The sequence below is a fragment of the Rhinatrema bivittatum genome, chromosome 2 (genome assembly GCF_901001135.1).
Source record: "Rhinatrema bivittatum chromosome 2, aRhiBiv1.1, whole genome shotgun sequence".
Classification (NCBI taxonomy): Eukaryota; Metazoa; Chordata; class Amphibia; order Gymnophiona; family Rhinatrematidae; genus Rhinatrema; species Rhinatrema bivittatum.
The window spans coordinates 268,578,669-268,601,575 of NC_042616.1; the positions used below are offsets into that span (position 1 = coordinate 268,578,669).

Consider the following 22,907-nt stretch of genomic DNA (forward strand, 5'->3'; position numbering starts at 1 on the left):
TGCAAGGTGATACATATAGGGAAAAATAACCCATGCTATAGTTACACAATGTTAGATTCCATATTAGGTGCTACAACCCAAGAAAGATCTAGGCGTCATAATGGATAACACATTGAAATCGTCGGTTCAGTGTGCTGCGGCAGTCAAAAAAGAAAACAGAATGTTGGGAATTATTAGAAAGGGAATGGTGAATAAAACGGAAAATGTCATAATACCTCTGTATCGCTCCATGGTGAGACCGCACCTTGAATACTGTGTACAATTCTAGTCTCTGCATCTCAAAAAAGATATAATTGCGATGGAGAAGGTACAGAGAAGGGCTACCAAAATGATAAGGGGAATGGAATAACTCCCCTATGAGGAAAGACTAAAGAGGTTAGGACTTTTCAGCTTGGAGAAGAGACGGCTGAGGGGGGATATGATAGAAGTGTTTAAAATCATGAGAGGTCTAGAACGGGTAGATGTGAATCGGTTATTTACTCTTTCGGATAATAGAAAGACATGGGGGCACTCCATGAAGTTAGCATGGGGCACATTTAAAACTAATCGGAGAAAATTCTTTTTTACTCAACGCACAATTAAACTCTGGAATTTGTTGCCAGAAGATGTGGTTAGTGCAGTTAGTATAGCTGTGTTTAAAAAAGGATTGGATAAGTTATTGGAGGAGAAGTCCATTACCTGCTATTAAGTTGAGTTAGAAAATAGCCACTGCTATTACTAGCAATGGTAACATGGAATAGACTTAGTTTTTGGGTACTTGCCAGGTTCTTATGGCCTGGATTGGCCACTGTTGGAAATAGGTTGCTGGGCTTGATAGACCCTTGGTCTGACCCAGTATGGCATGTTCTTATGTTCTTCTTATGTTCTAACATCCAAAATTCCATAAATAAATGCAAAATCACCCAGGCACCCTTACTAACTAGGACTGGACCAGAAACGTATTCTCTTACTTCCTGTTCCATACAGGCAGGAGGGACGCCCAGCCAAACTAGAAGAGGGGAGCAAAGCAAAAATAGATTCTTCTCCTTACAGTCCCAAGACAAAATGCCATGCTGGTCTAAACCACCACCTGCTTTTAAGCAAGCAGAAGCCCACCGATGCAGCAACCTCATAGAGGGTGCTGTAGCAAAGTGATATGCTCCAGCTCTTACACTCCCTACAAACCCTACACCAGGGGACAATTCTAGTGGAGATCTGAAAAGGGGTCGCTGCATAAATCTGAAAGCAAAAATCCTAGACTGGCTCAAAACTGAATTGAATATAAAGTCTTATATTACACATTTCCAAAGGCTCAAAACCGACTCAGGGCAGATTACATTGAATAATCAGAATATGCAGTCCACAGTATCATTTGCAATACGACCCAGGCTTTCACAGTGAAACCACCAAGAATCAAGCCCACAATCCAACACAAACAATGAATGCGTGTGTGTTTTTGCATAAACTTGTTTTATATTTATATTTTTATGGTTGATATCTTATCTGTGCTGAATTTTATACATAGCATAGGCAATTTTATGTTTAACGCTATACATCGCTTCGAGCGCCCAGCTTTGGCCAGGAAGGTGATTAACAAATGTTTTAAATAAAATGAAAACAGAACACTGAAATACTAAAATTACAGTGAACATCCTCTAGTAATATATATAAGAAGTATCTCTGATACCAAACACATGCTCCCAATATCCACATAGTAATTTTAGGCAGCTGTATCCCTTCATACAGGGAGTAGCGGCAGCAACAGAGCCGTGGGCTGCTAACCAGGGACAACAGGATTCAATTCCTGCTGATGCTCCTGGTGACCTTGGGCAACTCACTTCACCCTTCACTGCTTTAGGTACAAACCTAGGGCCTCATTTGCTAAGCTTTTTTCCTATAGGCCCTTAGATTGTGAGCTCTCTGGCGACAGGGAAACACCTACAGTGCCTGAATGCAATCTCCTTTGAAGTGCCTGAAAGGCGGAATATAAATCAAATAGATAAGCCAACAGGTGAGCTTGGTGCAGTGTAAACGGCAAGAATGGAACGAGAATTTTAAAAATCATGATCTCAACTTGCGGATGGAGGAGCTGAAGAGAGAGATAAGGATGTTATTTCAGGTTTTATTTGCATCTTAAAAACAAAAAATCAAGGAGCTTGATGAAAGAGTGGGTGACCTGGAAAAATAAACCGAGGGTCAGGCTAATCATGATTTTTCATCCAAGCTGAGAGAGCGAGCTGGAAACGCGTTGCCTGGAACTGAGACAACTACATGATATAGAGGATTAGGAATGCAGGAAATATGTACAGATTACATGCATTCCATACTATACAGAGGAGGAGATACCTCCAAGTATGTTAAATGTATGTTAGTCAGACTGTTTACAATTTGTCTCTTTATACCCTGCCAAAGAGAAAAGAGTTTTCTGAGACAATGAAGGCACCAAGAGGGATGAATATATTATAAATGGGGCTTTCGTTTCTGCCTTCCAGTTATACGGAATGGCATGACAACACACTTCAAAGAGAAACTAAAAGGTGCAACTCTTGTCATGAAATCTGAGCTTAGTCAAGCAAAAAGGATCTGGGTACTGTAACGTGGAAACCATGGAGGAATATTGCCAGCCAGAGGAAAGTAGGAACTGGAGGGAAAAGGCTTGGGAGGTATGGGCATGCATCTGATGAGGATGAACCTGCCTCCCTTTTCAGACCTACCAGAAACTTCAAGGCTGATAGAACTGGGCAAAGATGTTACTAGAGATACTTAATGACCTAGGGACTCAGGGAGGCGACCCTGGCCTCCTGCCCCTCCCCTCCACCCCACGCTTGAGATTTTAATGAAACAACTCAAAAATCACAATCAGTTCCCCCAGAAAACAATCCTGTAAACACGCATAATTCAACATCACACTTTTAAATATTAAACTTCAACCCTGTCCTACATTCACATGTGGCTCTCATCAGGGAGTTGTCCTGCATGGACCGTAAAGGTTTAAACTGCCCCATTAGCACAGACCTGGTGAGTATCCCACGGCTCTCTCCACACTCACTACTTGCTGAGTTCCAGTCAGGGCCTGCAGAGATAGGACCTTCCCCCACCCCCCAATACCTTGCATCTAATTTGGAAAATTATTTAATTATTTGACATATTTCCCACCTGTAAAGCACAAAGTGCCACTGAAGTCATATTTGAACACTGTCCAGAAGTGCTGGGCATGGACATTAGTGTCATTTCTAGATAAAGGGGCCCTTCTATGCAAGAAAAACTCTTGACCGGGTTCAACCCAGTAAAACCACCATTAAAATGTGTTAATACTATAATAAAAGCTTCGTTATCTGGCACTTTACCATCCAGAATGCTCCACTAGCAGCCTCTTCTCCAGGAAACACCTTTGGAGGAGAGGGGGACTGGGAAGCAGAGTAGTTTTCCTCTGATTTTCTCTGTGTTCTGTCCATTTTATTTTAGCCTTATCCTCTTCCTTGCTATTCCCTGCAAGGGACAGGAGAGGAGGAGAAATGACAAAAAGGAAGTGGCTGGATTAGAGAACAGAGTAGCTCTTCTTTGATCTGCTCTGTCCAATATAGTCTCATCCTCTCCTCTCCTGGCCCCTGCACACTTCCACCTGGAAGGAGGGGAGATGGAGAAGGAAGCAAAGGGTTCTCAGATAAATGGCATATTGATTCACCACATCCTTTAACTCCCATGGATGTTGGATAAATATTCAAAATTCTGCTGTCACTTCAGTAACAGTGACACAAACTCCCTCCACTGTCAAACATATTGTGAAGTAAAATAAAACCCTGTCAAAAGACACTCAGAACCTTTAGAGAAAACCTGCCATAACCTCACACACTAAATGCTTGACTCAAACAACAATAACCCTACCTATGAAAAGTCAGTACTTCAAATATTTCAAAATACTCATACAGTCTAATGAAAAAACAAAACAAGCCAGATTGCTATGAAGTCCTACACAGACTCTGCACACTAGTAAATAACCTCACCACTTTCACATAGACAATCTCTCACCAAATCCATAATATATTGGGCTTGGTAGTGTGTCCGTCAGTGCTCGCACATGTTCTCAGCCCGCCGATAGATGGCACAGGCGGCTCCCTGAAGGCTCCCTTGGATGCTCAAACACGCCAGAGGTACGAAGGACAGAGGCCATCGCAGGACAGGCAGAATATAGCAGAGGAGACCCTGGCATGCCGCAATCGGCGCGCCTGGGCCTTCATCTTCTCAGCAAAACGGAGCGTGTGCTGCAGGACGCGCTCCGTTCGCGGCATGCCGGGGTCTCCGCTGCTATTTTCTGCTCAAGGCGAAAATGGAAGGCCCCCTGTGTGCCGCGAACGGCGCGCCGGGCCTTCATCTTCACCGCGAACGGCGCACCAGGCCTTCATCTTCGCCGCGAATGGCGCAGGTCCTGCGGCATGCCGGTGAGAGAGAATGTGTGTCGGGGAGGGTGAGAGAGAGCAGGAGAGTGTGAGAGAGAGCATGGGGGGAGGGATGCCGGTGAGAGAGAATGTGTGAGGGAGGGGGGTGACAGAGAGCATGATTGGTAAGAGGGGATTGGGGAGAGTGAGAGAGCATGGGAGGTAAGAGAGGGTGGGTGGGGGATGCTTGAGTGTGGGTTTCAGAGAGAGAGAGAGAGAGCCTATATGAGGGGAGGGGGATGCCGGTGAGAGAGAATATGTGTGTGAGAGAAAAGAGGGGGTGTGGGGGAGTGCGAGAAACAGCTTGGTTGGTAAGAGGGGGGAGTGCGTGGGATGCTTGAGTGTGGAGAGGGAGCCTATATGAGGGGATGTGTGTGTGTGCGCCAGAGAGAGAGGAAGCCTGTATGAGGGGGTGTGTATGTGGAAGGGACACAAAGTGAATTTCTAGGGAAATTCTGCTCAAAACAAGAACAAGAGCAGATGTGCCAATAAAAAGGCTCGCAGCCCGGGCGTAGAATGGGTACAGTTGCTAGTATAGAATATGTGACCACACATTAGAAATGTGCCGACAAAACCTGAAATGGAAATCCCCTAAAAAAACATTTTGCATGCAGTGCAACATTGGAGAAAAAACATATTTCCTCCTATACTAAGCAAATAAAGGTATCAGAGATGCACATCCCAGAAGCTAGAATTTTCCAATTACTAAACTGAAAATATAAAGCTTTTTTCTACATTAAGACATTTTATTATTCTAATCACATTTTATTATTCTAATCCATTTTTCTCATCTTCTAAGTCCTTTTCCAGGATCTCCTGCCCATTTTCCATGTTTTCTCTTTCTCCTGTCTTCTTCACTTTCTCCGCTACATCTGACATTGATCTTTCCCTTTCATCTCTTCTCCATTTCTCTTCTCTGCCTTTCTATCCACTTATCCAGATTTCACTCATCCTTCCTCCCTCTTTTCAATCTCATCTACCGACCTGCTTTCCATCTCTTACTCTCACCCTCTTCCAAACCCATCTATTCTCTCTCATCCCTGTCTAGGCCTCCTATTAATCCCCAATTCTCTCTCCTAGCATATTTCCCTCTCTCTTTCACCAGCTCCTTAGTCCACCCATTTTCACACTCACTTCCTACCTCATCTACTTTTCTCTCATCAACCCCAATTATTTTTGTTGCTCATCCCTGCCTTGTCTCCCTTACCCCTACCCAGGCTTCCACTACTACTCTTTCACCTCCTTCCCAATCCCATTTCTATCCTCTCTCATGCCCTTCACAGACCCAACTCTTTCCTCTATTTCTCACCCACTCTACATTCCCCACTCTCCATTACTTTCCATTGTACCTCACCCCTCCACAGCTCACCAGGCCCGACATGCCATCTCTTGACCCGCTACACCTTTCAGCCTTCCGCTTCTTAACCCACATCTCACATCCACATTGTCATGTTTCTGTATTTCATCTCACACCCCTACTAATACCCACAGATCTAAAATTCCCTCATTCATAGCCCCCCCAACTATGAGTCCCTCTTCTCATCCCCACTCACTCTATGAGTCCCCATTCTACCCACCCATCCTCAAGTCCCCACTCCCCCCTTCCACCCCCTTCCATCCAGTCGCAGAGTCTTTATTCTCCCCACCATTCCCAAATCCTTATTCTCCCCATCCTTCCCGGAATACCCAGAGGACGTGGTTAGTGCAGTTAGTGTAGCTGTGTTTAAAAAAGGACTGGATAACTTCTTGGAGGAGAAGTCCATTACCTGCTATTAATTAAGTTCACTTAGAAAATAGCCACTGCTATTACTAGCATCGGTAACATGGAATAGATTTAGTTTTTGGGTACTTGCCAGGTTCTTATGGCCTGGATTGGCCATTGTTGGAAACAGGATGCTGGGCTTGATGGACCCTTGGTCTGACCCAGTATGGCAATTCTTATGTTCCCCCGTCTCCCAATCACCGAATCCCTGCTCTCCCTTCCACTCAAATTGACATTCTCCCCATCCACCCAATCTCTGGAACCCATCCATCCTGAAGCCCCCTCACTCTCCTCCACTCAGTCTCAGAGACCCATTCTTTCCTATCATCCCCTAAGTTCTCATTCTTCCTTTCCTTCCCACCCTTCCTCCACCCCATTTCCTACAGTACTGAGGGTGGATACTGCACCTACCATAATTTGGTCTCTGATTTGTGCTCGCTTAACGATCCTAGATGTGGACGATTCCCAGTTCTAAGAGGGGATTTAATGTTGCACTACTTGAAGACCCCAATTTGCAGTGAACAAAGTCATCTAGCATAAAAATCTTTACTCCAAGAGGTAGAGGGGTGTAATTTGATATTATTAACTACAGCATTCATGTAAATAGCTTTGGAAACCTATGCTTCCTTCATCAGGTCAGTGAAGAAACAGCGCAGTTACACTGAGTTTAATTAGTACAGTCAGCTAGGCATGAAGTTGTCTATACTGTATGTGCCACTTTACGTTACAATTAGAATTCAGTAAAGTGATGGGGAGCTTGACAGAGGCCACAAAAACAGTAAAATCTCCAAAGGATCTAAGTCTGATAATAAACAGAGGCATTCTCCCCTATTAAGTCTTTTTGTGTTGGTTTTAAAGTAATCATATTAATTTAAAATGCTTTGCATTCTTGCGTAGTTCGAAATTCCCTTTAACTTTGTGAGGTCATTAAGAGAATGATCTTCTTCCTCTGAAACATCTCTCTTCAACAAAAAGAAAATCCTATACATCCTTTCCCCACTGGAGAACTGCAATTCTAAAAAAAAAAGCCATGAAATAACCAGATAATCATCAAGCCTGCAGACCCAGTAAACTCCATAGTGGTTATGGACACACAAAAATATATACGAGGGGTACCAACAACAAGCAAACAATAAATACAGTAAATTCAGAGTCCAACTTTCAAAACTGCTTGTGTTCACTCATTTACATGTGTATATGGGCACACGCAAAGTTGCTACTGTAGCTCTGAAAGGTTTTAAAATCCAAGCACATATTAGCGCACAAATGCTTGCAAATATAAAAACCACAAGCCGTACAAGTTCAGGCTTATCAGGATAAATGCCGATTTTTCCGGCTAAGAAGCAGCATATAGCTAGATAGGTCCGAAAAGTGCTAATTAGATAGACAAGTAGTACTTTTCATCAGACTTATCTGGCTATGTAGGCCTGCTGCTGCTTAGCCAGATTATAGCTGGATAAGTGCCGCTACTTATTCGGATAAGTTGAAATTTGTCTAAGTAGCAGAAAAGGAGCTACTTAGCCGAATAAGTTAGAAATTAGCCTGGTAAGTGTGCGCAACTCATATACCCATGTATTTGTACTTCCAGTTTAATAAGGATACACTTGTAGATTTTTATCGCCTTAATTTGACACTTTTACCCCACAAGTCGGCTTTTACAGGCGTAAATCAGAGTATTTTATAACTTGAGCATGGCAATGAAATGACCACTTTAACCATTTACTCTACCATCCCAACCAGTCCATCTGCAGCTCGTGAAGACCCTCCTGGCTCTTCAGCCTGAAATCCCCCCCAACTGCACCCAGACCCTCTACCCAATCATATGTTCACTTTAACGATGTTTATGATCATTTACACCAGTTATTGAGAAGGAAATATACGCAGGTAAAAGACATGGGCGCGTCACTTTGACAGGTTTTAAAATAGCGGCTTATGTGCTCCTAGCCCACCTCTCTCTTTCACACGCAAAGTTACTCGAAGACCCCGATTTACATGTGCGAGTTGCAGTTTTGAAAACAGCATATATTCATGTATAAAAGTGCTAACTTTTATGCTAGCCAGGTTTGTTCTAAACTATAATGTGTGGTTTGTTTTGGGGGGGGGGGGGGGGGGGGGGTTTAGTGACACTTCGGTTGGCAAACATTTCAAGGGAAGCTCATTCTCTTAATGACCTTACAATCAGGGGTACTTAAGAGAATTTCAGAATCACACAGGAAGGTGAAACATTTGAAATTAACATAACCAAATACTTCAGGACCAACAAAAAAATATTTTTTTTTTAAAAAAAGACTTAAGACACTGACCCCTTGGAACTCTAAAGTTTGTCTCCGTCATCTTCTCACTTCCTCATCCTTTTACCAAGTGGTAGCTGCAAGGTAACCCTGCAACTTCCTGGCATATTCAGACTTTTTAAATCAAGGAAACTGTTAAAATGTATTTCAAGTATAGTTGTGGAATCCATCATTTCATGCTACATTACATGCACCAAATTGAAATCCTACAGTGTGGGGGCCCCACCCCCCCCCCCCCCCATAGCTTAAAACAGCTCGCCAATTTTTGGGGGTGTCGGGACAGCTGAATAAACAAGATGAAGCAAAACAAATCTGACAAGAGAAAAAACTATTTCGTCCTGAGCAAATAATATCATCAGTCCATTCTCACATCAATTCATGAGAATTTCTTAGATTTTCCAAAAATAAAGATTAGACTAATGCAATCAGAACCGAGATCAACATTTGCTATTAACTGACCCAATTTATAATCTTTATGAAGTGTGACGAGGTAGTAACAGTAACTAATCTTCAGAGAAAACTGCACTTGAATTGAAAGAGAAATCATTTTAACATAAATTTAGCGTATTCCCTGTCCAACAAAGAGTTTGCATCATAATCCAAAAATATGTATTTTATGCCCTCTCAAAAAAAAAAAACACAAAAAAAAAAAAACATACTTGTACATTTTGCAGGGAGAAAAACAGCAACATCTCCATTCAGTGTCCTAAAATCCTCAAACAAAGTGGTCAGCCTTCCACACCTGACCTGAGCTACTCTGGCAACATCCTGAAAAATAGGAACCTGGCCATTTTTATACATCAAATGTTTTAACCAAATTTGTAACTAATGTTCTCTCAGATTCAGCATGAAAAGAAAATCAATAAAGTTCCACCAGCTCATGGTAATTCCAAAGCTTGCTGAATCTCTTTCATCTCGTCCCTTTTTAACAACTGCATCCAAAACAGATTTCTTTTTAGACTGTATAACTCTATGAGCTCTGGCAATTTCAAGCACATGGGAAATATGTCCCACCCCAAAATGTTTGCCTTAAGGAAAACCTATTTCTCTCCTACAGCCAGGAAACTCATTCTGACAAAACCACCACACAAATGTCTCTGGTTACTATTTTATTGGCAATAATTTTGTTTGATCTTGGGAGCACCAATTTCTCTCTAATCAAAGATGAAATAACAACAGTTGCTGAGATATTATTCTATTTAAGATCTTCCAAATTTGTCTTATGATTAATACATTTTCTTTTTACATTCTCTCCACAGTTGTGTTTCCATAACTTCAAACTACTTAGCAATATTTGATCAAGTGTATGACTTAGCAGCCAAAACAAGCCTAAAGAATCATCTCATGAGTAGGAAAAATCCTGCAGGAGCCTCTCTCCTTACCTAAACTCCTCGCAGTCCTCGCTGTGACCCCTCCCCCATTTTCAGAGGTGTAAGGCGGGATAATTAAGGTTTAGCATTGCAGCACTGGAAGTGGGAAGAGGAAGATGAGCCCTCTCTCTCCAAGTTAATGCACCAACAGCAGACACCCCCCCCCCCCCTCTTCGTCACACACCGACTGCATGCTCACAGCTAGCTCAGAGTCAAGAGTGCGTAAAAAGGTCTGCTAGAGAAACTTATTGGGTCTGTCCCTGCAATCTTCTCCTATCTCCCTGCAGCAGCCTTCTAAAAATAAATAAGTAAATACATAAAAAGACTCGCTCAGAACCCATGAAAAACTAGCACTGATTAAACATCAAATCTACTTCTCAGAAAATTGTTTTCCCAACCCAGAAGACAAAAGCAGTATACAGTTGAGATCTGCATCAAAACACTGAAGCAAAACAAACTTTCAGCTCAGGGGCTCATTTTCAAGCTGGTACTCGCCATTGACAACCTGCCCCCTTCCCCCAGCACACAAGTTATTTACTAATCTATGCAATTTATAGCCACAGGATGCTGTGGAGACAAACAGCAAAACTGAGATTACTGACGGAGTTTATGGGGGCCCAGGCCAAAACCAGAAGCGTTCCAGAAATCAGTCAGGGATATATCCTTATGTTCAGTGTGGGACCCCCAAACTACAGCCTGTGGGCCACGTCCAGCCTGCAGGGCAACTTTGCCTGACCAGCCTGCAGAGCAAGAGTAACCTTTATTTTGCTTGATTCACGCACAATGGCAGCAAAGGCTTGAATACTGGCAGAGTACTTGCTGGCTAGGATTAAATATGAAACATAATAATTCATAAACTGATAAACACTACAGATAATCCATGGGTAGGTTCTAGACTCCATATGTGACTCCATCCACAAAACTGAGATCTCAAAATAAGGGCCTGTTAGAAGCCCCAACAGTTCAGCAGGCACACATCGGTGAAGGGAGGGAAAGAGCTTGTTTCAATAGCGGGTCCAGTCCTTTGGGATACATTACCAGAACACCTCAGCACACAGAATAATTCTACATTTTTTTTTAAAGGGGCTAAAGAGTTTGCAGTGGAAAGTGCTGCCTCATAGAGTAAAGCATATTGAATTATTCTGTAGCAGATGCTTTTCTTCTGCACAATTCAAGATATGTTTTTGTATTTTTTTTTTTATTTGTTATACAAATACATCTTGCTATGTTGTACTGAGTAGCGGTATAGAAAAAAAATCTTTTAAATAAGCAAACCCCACCGCCAGTATAAGTCCCACACCCCAGCATGGTGAAGGTCACAGTGCTGGCAGGGTTGCCCACCCCCCCTTCACCAAGAGGAGAGCTGCCAGCTGCGCAGTGAAGGCCGCGGTGCTGGAGGGGTCCCTAACCCCCCGCCAGCAGGAGGAGGATTGCCGATGGCATGCTGCTTACTGCCCCCACCCCCCACCAGCAGGAAGAGGGCAGCCAGTATCCAGTGAGGTGAGGGGTAGCGGAAGGGAAGGGTGTGTGGGAGGAGAACAGTGGGGAAGGGAAGGGTGAGAGAGGTGACCATGACGGGAAGGGACGGTGAGTGAGAAACTGAGGGGGGGTTGGAAGGATTATCTTAAATTTAGGAAGGCTTTAAAATCCTTCCTTTTCCAGAAGGCCTACCCTACCCTACTTAGCAGGCTTCTCTCGGTTTAATTTTAGTATCTGAATAGACTGGGCTGGTTTCACGTTGTCCAAATTTTTTGTTATGACCCCCAAGGTTTTAGTGTTTTGTTTTATTGGTTTATCTTGCTATTTATCATATGCATATTTTTTTATTCGGCCGCCTTGTATAAAACAATTATATGTGACGATATTGTTTTGATTTTATGGTTTCTTGTTTTCTTTTTATCTGGTGTTAACTTTTTAAAAGTGATTTTCTGATATTATAATTTTAACTCGTACATCGCTTTAACATTTACATGATATCGCAATTACATCAAATAAATAATAAAATTGGTGAGAAGGGGGGAGAGAAATAAAACAGAAAGAGCATATGGGGGGGGGGGGGGGGTGGAGTGCTCCACAAATGCACCGCCCTGCCATTCACCATCACACACACACACACCCCTAAAGGAGATGCTAAGCAAGCAGGGAAGCAAGTAGCAGGGCAGAGTTACGATCTTGATAGAAATGTTTTTTTTTACTGACACCCAAGCTGCCATACCTCTGTGGGAACCCTGACCCTGGTCTTCCCCTTTCACATTTCAAATCACTTAAAGGGCCAGATTTCCCCCCCCCCCCCCCCCCCCCACTCATCAGAATTTCAAAGTGATCCCCTCCCTCCCTCCCCAACCCTCTTGGTGATTTTACATGGCACCGTGTGGCCCTTCACTTAAGAAGTTTGGGGACCCTTGCCATAAGCCATAAATGCTGGAGGCAGGGATTATGACAGTGCACAGGGAACAATCTCTAAACCACCTCTTCCAAGCACTCGCTCCCCTAGTGCTGGTGACAAGAAGCTGGACAAAGCTGAATTCTGGTCTGATAAGCAGGTCCTCTGTTCAAAATAATTAGGGACCTCCATTTTCACTGTTTATTTTTTTTTTCCCTGGGAATTTATCAGGGTTTATTATGTCAAGAAAAAAAAACTGAAGGAAAAAAAAAATCAGTGGAATAAAATGACTAATTATTTTACCAGGTAAATAGCGGAGTTGTTTTTTTTGCTGGACAGAAGCCAGGATAGTAAAACAAATATTAAGCAGATTCTCGCTCTCACCCACCCAGCAGCATATCCCTCTCTACCCCCCATTCCCTAACATGTTCCTCTTTCTCTCCGTCCCCAACAAGACTCTCCGTCTCTCCCTTCCACTGCAGCAGCACTCATCCTCACTGGTGGTGGCCCCAGCTTCCTCCTTTGGTAGCATGCATCGCTGTGGCTACTGCGCTCTGCCGCACTTACACTTCTGATTTTGTGTGGGGCCAGGGAGCCTGCTGGGAATCGGTTCTGGTATGGTAGTGGGGGGGGGGGGGGAGGGCCTACTTCAAACGCTGCATCAGTGGCACCAGACAGTGGGCAAGACTTGAAACGCTGCATCGGTGAGAGCTTTCACAGGCGGGGACTTGAAACGCAGCACGTGCCGCGGCCTGCACTGGTTTCCAGCAGTGGCGGGAGGCCCCGAAATGCTGCATCTGCAGCTCCTCTTTTAAATCAGTCTAAAAACCAAGGAGAAAATGAGTTTAAACCAATTGTCATCTTTGGAAAAAATCCAGGAATTGATGGGTGAAAGTCAGTTTAAACTGAAAACGAAGGACCCTAAAAAATGGCTCGTGGAATGCTTTACAACACGCACATGAGGTTAAAGGTTGTATCTATTTTACGGACACCAGATTCAACACGTACACAGAACTTTTGATTTGCTTAATTGACAATGTCTTACTCAGTAAATCTGGTTTAAATCTGGGTTCTAGTGAAGTACTTTGTGTGTTGTGTGCACGCAGAAAAGGCTAAGGGTAAGATTTCGCATCAGTGCAGACTTAAAAGCACAGGAACACATTTCAATGGACTGGCACTTAAAGCAGGTACAACTGCTTACAATCAGTTCAATATGATAAACTCATAAAGCGAAAAGGTTCATAGCCACCCGGCCCCTTACAAAAAAAGGGAGGGATTATGCTTTGCTGCTGCATTTTTCTTTCCCGTCCTCATTTTGCACGAGCAAGGACGCTGCATGCTTTGACCCAAGGGATCTATTTTCCTTCCCTTAGTCTGCAGACACTGCTTTTAATTATTGCAAACAAAATTGCTGGTGTGAGCCAAAGTGCTCGGAAGTAAATAACTAGATTCCTGAGCTTAGTACATGTCCTTTTTTTGAACAGCTAACTTATACCAGTAAAAAAAATAATAATAATAATCATAATAAACAGAGAGAGGCACCAAGAACACAGTCAAAGGGGATTAGTGCAAGCTTGATTCTCCAAGCAGTTTACCATATCCTTCATAATAAAGGGTTTGCACCTGCTCCTGTGGTACCCGCCTGCAAAACTGAAAGCTGGGAAGTTCCATGCTATTACCCTTGGGCAGTCTTTTTTTTTTTATTTTTTTTTATCTCTAACACAGATCTAGAACCGATTCTGCTTCTTTTCAAATGCAATAAATATAAGAACGGAATTAGGTACTGTGATGAATACATCTTGCACAAAGTCCAATCCTTAAAGAAGTTCTGGGCCAAAGCTGAGGCAAGCAGGTTTAGGTTAAAAAAGTCTTTGGGCTGAGTGCACCTATGTAAATTAAAGCACTATATAATTTTGGAGGCTCAGGTTGCTTCCACTATTTGGCAGGTATAATCCACCAGGTTAGCTGCGTAATATCACCTAACCAGGAGACAGATTTAATTTTGGAAAACCTCATAGAACCCACGGGTTATATAGCAGCACTGCAGAGGAATTTTTCTCATTCCAGAAAAGGTAATGCACGGTGTAAACCCTAAAAACCTGGACCTGTAAAAGGACATTGCAGTGTCACCTCCATACCAGTATCCTGCCCAATCAAAAATGAGAACAATAAAAAAGGTCAAGCGGTAACTGGAGAGAACTGCCAGGCCAGTCCAACATCCCAAGCTGTGAGGTTTTCACACCAGAACCCGGCACTACTTCATATGCAACAGGGGACTGCAAAGGAATCCCTACTCAAACTGGCTAGGGAGCTCCCTCTTTTTTTTTTTTCAAAGCATTTTATTGGGTGGCATTTAAAATACAGCAATAACAACATACAAAACATGGCAACATGCCTCCCGAGTTTTTCATTTTATGAGCAACTACAAGTCCGTCCGTCCCCGTCCCCGTCCCCCCCCCCGTAGAGAATCTCACACTGTTGTAAGAACCAAGAGGTTTGCTTTACTCGCCACTCTCTTGCCGATATTAGTTCCCTCCAATAAACAGGTAAACATTGTAATAAACGTTTGTCCCATAAGCATAGTGTGATTCCGGCATTAACCCCAACTACCTGCAATCGCTACCCCCCAACGGAGCAAATTTCTTAACAGTTGGTGATACAGTTCCAAAATAGTCAATCCAGATCTCGTGGAAGACACGTTTCTTCCGGGGAGAAAAACGCTTATATAGGGAACCATATTCCAATTGAAAGAGTTCTGTCATAAGAGAAGACCAGGAGTTCCCTCTTGACAAAACCGTTTACAAGAACTGGGACATGATACAGCAGCCATCTACCGTGCATCACTGCATTGTAGAACAACATGTCCTCAAAGTGTAGCTCTGCTTTGCACAAGTGCAGTGACTAGCTAGAAGAGGAAAGACTATGCTCAAGGAGACATTCTAGCAGATTTGGCATTTTCTAAAATGTCTCCCAATTGGGAGTGCCAAAAATTTCCTACTTCCTTATCTTTCCACTATCAAAGCCCTAAAAAATAAATAAATAAGTGTTATTTTTAGTGAACTCCTGAAACAGAGAGAGCACTAGATTTGAGAACTACCATCCCGAAACAATAAATGAGACTACACCTGTGTGAGCATTCCTGCCATAATGCAGAAGTGTAGAGGGGAGAATTTTTCATGTAGTCCTTCCTCAAAGATACAAAGTGGTAATGAGAATCTTTTTTTTTTTTCCTTAGTGCTCCCATGAAAATTATTTCAAAAGCAGGCGAAAAATAAAAAAAATTTTAAAAATGGTCTGCAGTTGACCATCTAAAAGCATGGATGGTTCCTTTTTTATCACCCAGAGGGGCATCCAAGTGGTCTATATGTTCTCAAGGCGCAAAACAACTCAGAGACTACAAGGTCTATCACTAAAACATTATGGGGTAGATTTTAAAAGCCCTGCGCACGTATATCCTGCCGGATTTACGCACGCAGGGCACCCGCGTGCCGGCGCGCCTATTTTGCATAGGCCGCCAACACGCGTAAAGACCCGGGGCTTCGTAAAAGGGGCGGGAGGGGGCGGGGCGGGAGGGTGGTCCCGAGTCCCCCGGCACTGCGGCCTGTGCCGGGGGATGCCTAGGCGGCGTACGCAAGTTACGCCTGCCTCAAGCAGGCGTAACTTGCACAACAAAGGTAGGGGGGGGATGGGTTAGATGGGGAAGGTGAGGGGACGCGGAAGGAAAGTACCCTCCGAGGCCGCTCCGATTTCAGAGCGGCCTTGGAGGGAACAGAGGCAGGCTGCGCAGCTCGGTGTGCGCAGGCTGCCAATTTTGCGCAGCCTTGCGCGCGCCGACCCCGGATTTTATAAGATAGGGGCAGCTATGCGCGTATCTTATAAAATCCGGTGTACTTTTGTTTGCGCCGGCTGCGTGAACAAAAGCACGCGCGCGCGTACTTTTTTAAGATCTACCTCTATGCGTGCAGCATAAGTATCACGGAGCAGTGTTTCTCAACCGCTAATCCGCAGGAAAGAGTGTTTTGTTGGTCTGCAAAATCCACACATCACTCGCTTCCCGCACCAACCAAGATATGAGCCACAGAGAAGCAGCCAGTGACGGGAGAGGGGGAGCCAAGAAAAAAACAACACCGGAGCAAGAGATACAATGGGCCACAAGATCAATGGTAAGGAGGAAGGCTGGCAGGGAACCACAGTCAAAGATGTAGGGCCCTGGAGGAAAGTAGCTGACTGGCTGATGGGGAAGCCCAGGTCCTAGCTCAGAGGGACTGGGATTTCATATAGAAAAAAATATTATGTAATACAAAGAGTCTATCCCACCTGCTATTCATTATTGTGGCGAAACATGAGATTAATGGAAGGGGGCACCCTCTTGATGTTCAGTTTCAGGCAGATCCCCTCTCCCGTTCATCAGGCTCAAGGGTCAGCCCTGCAGCTGGTTCACGTCATTTCAGGCAGGCAAGCAGCCCATCCCCAGCACACATAAGGCTGAGAAACAGTGCCTTAAGAGCACAGGGAAGGTGATTTTCAGAACAAGTTAGCTGGCCAGAAAAGTACCCCACAAAAAGCTGGAGTGTGTTTCGGCAACTCAGAAAGCACACATTTTGGAAGATGGGGGTTGGATCAGTGTAATAAACTGTGCGCGCATACAGGATTTTCAAACATAGGCGTGTTATCTTCCCTCGCCTAACCCCTCCCCGCTATGTTCCAGCCTATTTAGTCGACTGCATGGCTCATTTCTCTGTCCTCCTCAGTGCGACACCTCTCCAGGCTTTCTTCTTCTCTGCATGCAGTTTCCTCTCCTTTCATCAGAACTTTCACATTTATATTTTAAATCACTCATTCCTCTTTTTTTCCTGATAGGCAGAATTACACAGCAAAACCTATCAAAATAATAAAAAAGAAAAAAAAATGCACAACCACCACGCCTCGCAAGCTTTGCTCCACTCTCACGCGAAACCCCTCTGTGCACTAAAAAGTCCCAGCTGGATACACATCGCCTCGCCTGCTCATTCTTTTCATAGGAGGAGGGGGCCTCTCCCCACATTCCCCCCTGCCATGTGATCCACATTTCTCTTCTCCAACCTAGGCCAAACAGCAGCAGCTTTTGGGAAATTAGTACCGCAGACCACAGGAAAAAAAAAAAATGTGATGGCTGCTCATCATCCCGTTCAAAGGATTGTTCTCTTGAAGGAAAATCTCAGCAAATAAAGTTAAGTTCTAAAAAGGCATGGGGGTTTCTATCTATTTCTCTGAGGTTTCTTTAAGCCCTTGTATTCCAAAACGGCTATGCCATGATGTCAATTCGTAGAAAAATGCTTAGGACTACACTTAAAACCCATGAGAAATGTGCCTTCTTCAAGTTTACTGCTGCTTTCAACGGATTCAATTCTGGACAGAAAACAGGGATAGCAATGCTTGCTCTACTCTTGAAACACAGACCCTGAATTAGCAATTCAGCATCCTCTGGTTCAAATTTAAATTGTGGGCAGAAGTAGTGCAAAGCCCGCAGGTCAGCTTACTTGCATGGGTTTGAAGCAGTCACATCTTTTGCCCAAGAATGTAATTTCCTGCCACTTCCAGTGGGGGAAAATTCCACAGGAAAAATAAAAAAAAAACCTGTAGAAACTAACTTCCACAAAAAATGTTAAAGGTAATTTTTACCCGAACGTGTTACATTTAAAATGTTTCACAAAAGTTCCATACTGATTTTGATACAGGTTTTAATTAAACAATTTCCCTGAGATCTTCTTCAAAAATAGTAAGAAATGAAATCCAAAAAACAACAAAAGAAGTCCAAATGATAGAAAACATTAAGAATTATACGGCCAGCTTAATATTAAGCAAATAGGACCTGTATACAGCGAACCCAGGCCTAAAATGTGGGAATACTGGTGCTTAGAAACTTTTAATCATCAGTCCATTTATTTATCTGTTTTAAATTACTGGGTCCATGTTTTTTTTTCCAAAATATTGTTACATGCACAATAAAATATTAATTACTGTAGGGATGTGCACTGATTTTTTTTTTCATGTCATTTTCATTTCGGTTTCTTTGTGCTTAATTTCGTTTTTTAAATGGTTCGGGGGTGCTTTTTTCGTGTTTCCCTAATTTTGGACTTAGTGCACTAAATTCAGTAAGGGGTACATTTTAAAAGAGAGCGCGCGTGAACAAAAGTACGCTGGATTTTGTAAGATATGCACGTAGCCACGCGTATCTTATAAAATCCGGGATTGGCGCGCGCAAGGGAGTGCACATTTGTGCAACTTGCACGCGCCGCCCGTTCCCTCCAAGGCCGCTCTGAAATTGGAGCGGCCTCGAAGGAAACTTTCCTTCCACCCCCCCCCACACCTTCCCCTCCCTAACCCACCCTCCCGGCCCTATCTAGACCCCCCCCCCCCCCCCCCTACCTTTATCAGAAAAGTTACTACTGCCTCTGGGCAGAAGTAACTTACGCGCGCCAAGCCCCGACACAGGCCGCTGTGTCGGGGCACTCGGCCCCGCCCCCAGACCGCCCACATGCCACCGAACACGCCCCCGATCCAAAACCATGCCCCCCTGGCCACACCCCCGACCGCCCCTTTTTGCAAGCCCCGGGACTTACGCGCGTCCTGGGGCTTGCGCGCGCTGCCGAGCCTATGCAAAATAGGCTCGTGCACGGAGGGGGGTTTTAAAAGGGTTACGCGCGTACCTTATCCGCGTAACCCTTTTACAATCCGGCCCTTAGTGTGCACTAAGTCCCCGTTAGTGTGCACTAAATCAATATACTAATTATATGAAATATCTTTTTTTCATTTCGGGGTGCTCCCGAAACAAGGTGAAATAGACAATGGCAATGAAATTGGCTATTTCGTCTAAAACGGATGCACATCCCTAATAATCAATCAGTCTTGTGCCAACATAGTTCCATTCTCCGAGAAGCTGCTCTAGTTTTGTGGGCATTGGTGATATTGTAAAAAAAAATTAAATCTTCCACCAAAAAGATGCATAATTTGAAAACTAAGCAAGCAAATTGATTTCCAAGTTGTTCTAGATTTTAAGAAAAATCATAAGACTTACATCCAAAAATCATGCAGTAACACGCACACACAGTTTAAAAGTATAAAGTACATGGCTGAGAGCCATCCCTGTGCATACATACACTGCAATGCAGGAGACCTGGTTTCTGGGCTCTTGACTTGGTGAGTCTGGTTCCTGAAGGAGGAAATACAGCGGCTTCCAAAAGTATTTAACTCCCTAAAAAGTCAGAAGATTTGTGTGGATTACAAATGACTTTTACACAGATTGTTCTAGACAGTATGTTTACTGCAAACCAGTATGCTCTTAATGTAAATTTTCAAAGTCACAACTCATTATTTCTCTGCAGTTTTTGTAAAAATAAAATTTTAAACTAAAAAATGCTGCTTGCATAAGTATTCAACCCCGTCAGACTAGTTAGTACTTGCTAGAACATCCTTTTGCTGCAATAACAGCTTTAATCTGTTGGGGTAAATTTCTGCCAGTTTTGCACACTTTTTGGGAGTGATTTTTGTCCATTCTTCCTGGCAGATTTTTCCAGCTTCTTCAGGTTAGTTGAAAAATGCTTATGGACTGCAATTGTTAATAGTGCCAGAGATCCTCGATTGATTTGAGATCTAGACTTTGTCTTGGCCATTGTAGAACCTTCACCTTTTTGTGGTTCAACCACTCCTGTGTTGCTTTGGCCTCGTGCTTGGGAACATTGTCCTGCTGAAAGGTAAACTCTCTCCTCGGTTTTAGTTTAGCAGCCTGAAGCAGGTTGTCTTGCAGTATCTCCCTCTATTTTGTACCATCCATCCATCCTTCAGTTGCACCATCCATCCATCCTTCAGTTTTAACAAGATGCCCAGTCCCCACTGAGGAAAAGCATCCCCACAACATGAGGCTGCCACCCCCAAATTTTACTGTTGGGTTGGTGTTTGCTGAGGACTGGGCAGGGTTAGGTTTCTGCCACAGTGTTTTGAATTTTGGCCAAAAGGGTCACTTTACTGCTTTCTAGCAAACTCCAGACATGTTTTGTTGTGTTTTTTTTTCTTCAGTATGGCTTTCTAGCCACCTTCCCATGCAGACCAAGTGTAAACAGAAGCTCTTGATATGATTGACTGGTGCACCTCCACGCCAGTCTCTGCCACTGAATTTTGTATCTCTTTCAAAGTGAATGCTTGGCCTCTCTGTGACTTCCCTCACAAATCTTCTCTCTCTAATGCTGAGTTTTGAGGGACGGCCTTGTGTAGGCAGTGTGGGTGGTATGATACAGCTTTCATTTCCTCATAATTGATTGAACAGTGCTCACCGAGATATCGAAGCACTTTGATATTATTTTGTAGCCTTTTTCTATCTTGTGGATGTCTATCTTTAATTTTCTTAGAATGCTCTTTGGTCTTCATTTTCACAGCTTTCCTTCAGATTCACAGTCTGATCAATGGTATTGGAATTAGGAGGTTCTTTTATCCAGCAAAGCTGACCTTTTTAATGATTCACAGATAGAGGCCAATTGTAAGCCAATTGTTAGGGCAATATCTTTCATCTGTGTAAAACTTGGAGCTTCCACAGCACAGGGGTGGAATACTTTTGCAAGCAACATTTTTCAGTTTATTTTATTTTTCAAAATTGCAGAGAAATAATGAATTGTGACTTTGAAAATTTACTTTAAGAGCATACTGGTTTGCAATACACATACTGTCTGGAACAAATCTGTGTCATTTGTAATCCACACAAATCTGCTGACTTTAGGAGGTTGAATACTTTTGCAAGCCATTGTATGCCCCTGTGAGTAACACAAGGATACTTGGAGGGAGCTTCTTCTATATTCCTTAGGGAAAAAGGGCAGTCTGAATTGTCAGAGCAAACCTCCCCTACAGAGGTGATAGTGAGGAAATATGATGAAAATACTCCCCCCCCCCCCCCCAGCAGAAAATGTATAAAAACTAAAACCACTAACTTTGTTATACAGAAATTGCAAAGGCATACACAGAATCTTCATTTGTAAACTCTGCATAACAGGAATGTTATAGCTCTAACAAATGAACAGATATAAGGAAACTCAGGGCTGTGAACACCGTGGCAACCATAATTCAATGCCCTTTGCATTGTCACTGCAATGCAAAAAGCATCAGAAATTTCACCACAAATGTTTCTACAATCTTCGGTAATTATGTAAATTACCAAAAGGTTCTAATTTCCCCCCATTTAAAACTATAATGCAAGAGGATTCAAGAACCCATCTGTGCCTCCTCCTGTGCTCCTTTGCCCCAAAGGTTTCTCCTCCACCCTGCTTCTGATTTGCCTTCACCTACCAAGGCCCTCTTTCTTCCATAATCCTCTCGCTAGCCTTCGCTATTTTGCATCACTGCGGGGGTGACACCACATGAAGCAACTGGGTGATGGCCATGAGAGTACTGAGTTATGGTTGCCACAGTGGCAATGACTGAATTTCCTGACTTTTAGTCAGTTATGCCAGCCATAACATTCCTCTATTGTAGTTTCGGTAAATGAACCTACTTTTCATTTTGTTTTGTTAGGCCCCTCTCCTAACCAAATAAGGTTAGGATGTTGGCTCACAACTGCTATCCTGGCAGGAGGAATTAAATTGAGTCTGGGATCATCTTCATCCTTCAACCCCTGTAACACATACACTTAGAGCAGCATTACGCTCCACTGTTCTGTGGTCAGCAGGTCACCGATTCTGTATCTCCAGAGCAATACTGAGAGCGAATGCATTTTGCCTGATCTGCATCGCTATACACATAGACATAAGCTTGCAATCACCTTCATGTGCCTAACTCCATAGAAAACACTATTTCTGCAAGCAACAGAATTTGGGAATTGCAGCCCCGATACAAAAAAAACCAGTTCTGTAGATCTTTGTTTCTCCCTCCAGACAGCAGCACAGTTTAGTAGGTTGGCTTCCCTAGTGCGAATGGGATGAGCCGACATTTGCCTGTAGACTGGTAATGCATTTGTATTTTAACTGTATACATTTTCACTGGCATGTATATTATGATGAATTTGTTGTATGGTGTATCCAATGTATTTATTGTATTTTCTGCTGTGAACCGCAATGGGTTGAAAATTTGTTGAAGTAAACTGGTCCATAAATGTATCATAGCAAAACATAACAGCAACCCCCCCCCCCTCCCCAAAATGGTACAAAACATCACACACACCCGCTACACCCACACAGTGACCACCCTCAGTAGCACAACAATCTATTCATCGCCCATTTCAATCCACCGGCGCCAGTCTCTCACCCCTCCATGTCTTTTATCTGTCTTCCCCCACTGATCCCCACCTTGACAGCTTTTCTTTGCCTGCACTCCTCTATTTTGCTTTCTCTGCCTCACCATCGTCTCGCCCTCCAATGAAAATCCCATGTCCAGGCTGACAGCAGGAACAAAGCGAGAAAGTAAGCCTGAACTGGAAACCTTGTGAAAAGGAAAGAGGACATCTGCAGGAACAGGGAGACCCTATTCATTTCCACTGTCCCCGCTGGCAATCCCACTGAGCGCCCCATCCTGGCCAGCCCAAAAACCCATGGTAAGAGTTGGGAGAAAGACAAGCCGAAAGGATGGGCCTTCATATAGCTGCACGGAGCTCCACCAATCTAAACGGGATCAACAACATAGAAATCGATAAGCACCACATATAGATATGGATTTCTATGTATGTTA

The 22,907-nt window shown here is 43.5% G+C and overlaps 1 protein-coding gene across 3 annotated transcripts in view; it reads right to left on the minus strand.

Moving 5' to 3' along the window:
* The window catches only part of ELMO1 (engulfment and cell motility 1), an 805,215-nt gene that overhangs the window by 775,015 nt on the left and 7,293 nt on the right, over positions 1–22,907 (minus strand). Inside the window, exon 1 of one of the 3 annotated variants that reach the window (XM_029589503.1) lies at positions 12,870–12,888. The exons of the other annotated variants lie outside the window; for them this stretch is intronic. The gene's annotated coding sequence lies outside the window, so the exon portion shown is untranslated. Of the gene's footprint in view, positions 1–12,869; positions 12,889–22,907 lie in introns of those variants that run through there. 3 annotated transcript variants of the gene reach the window in all.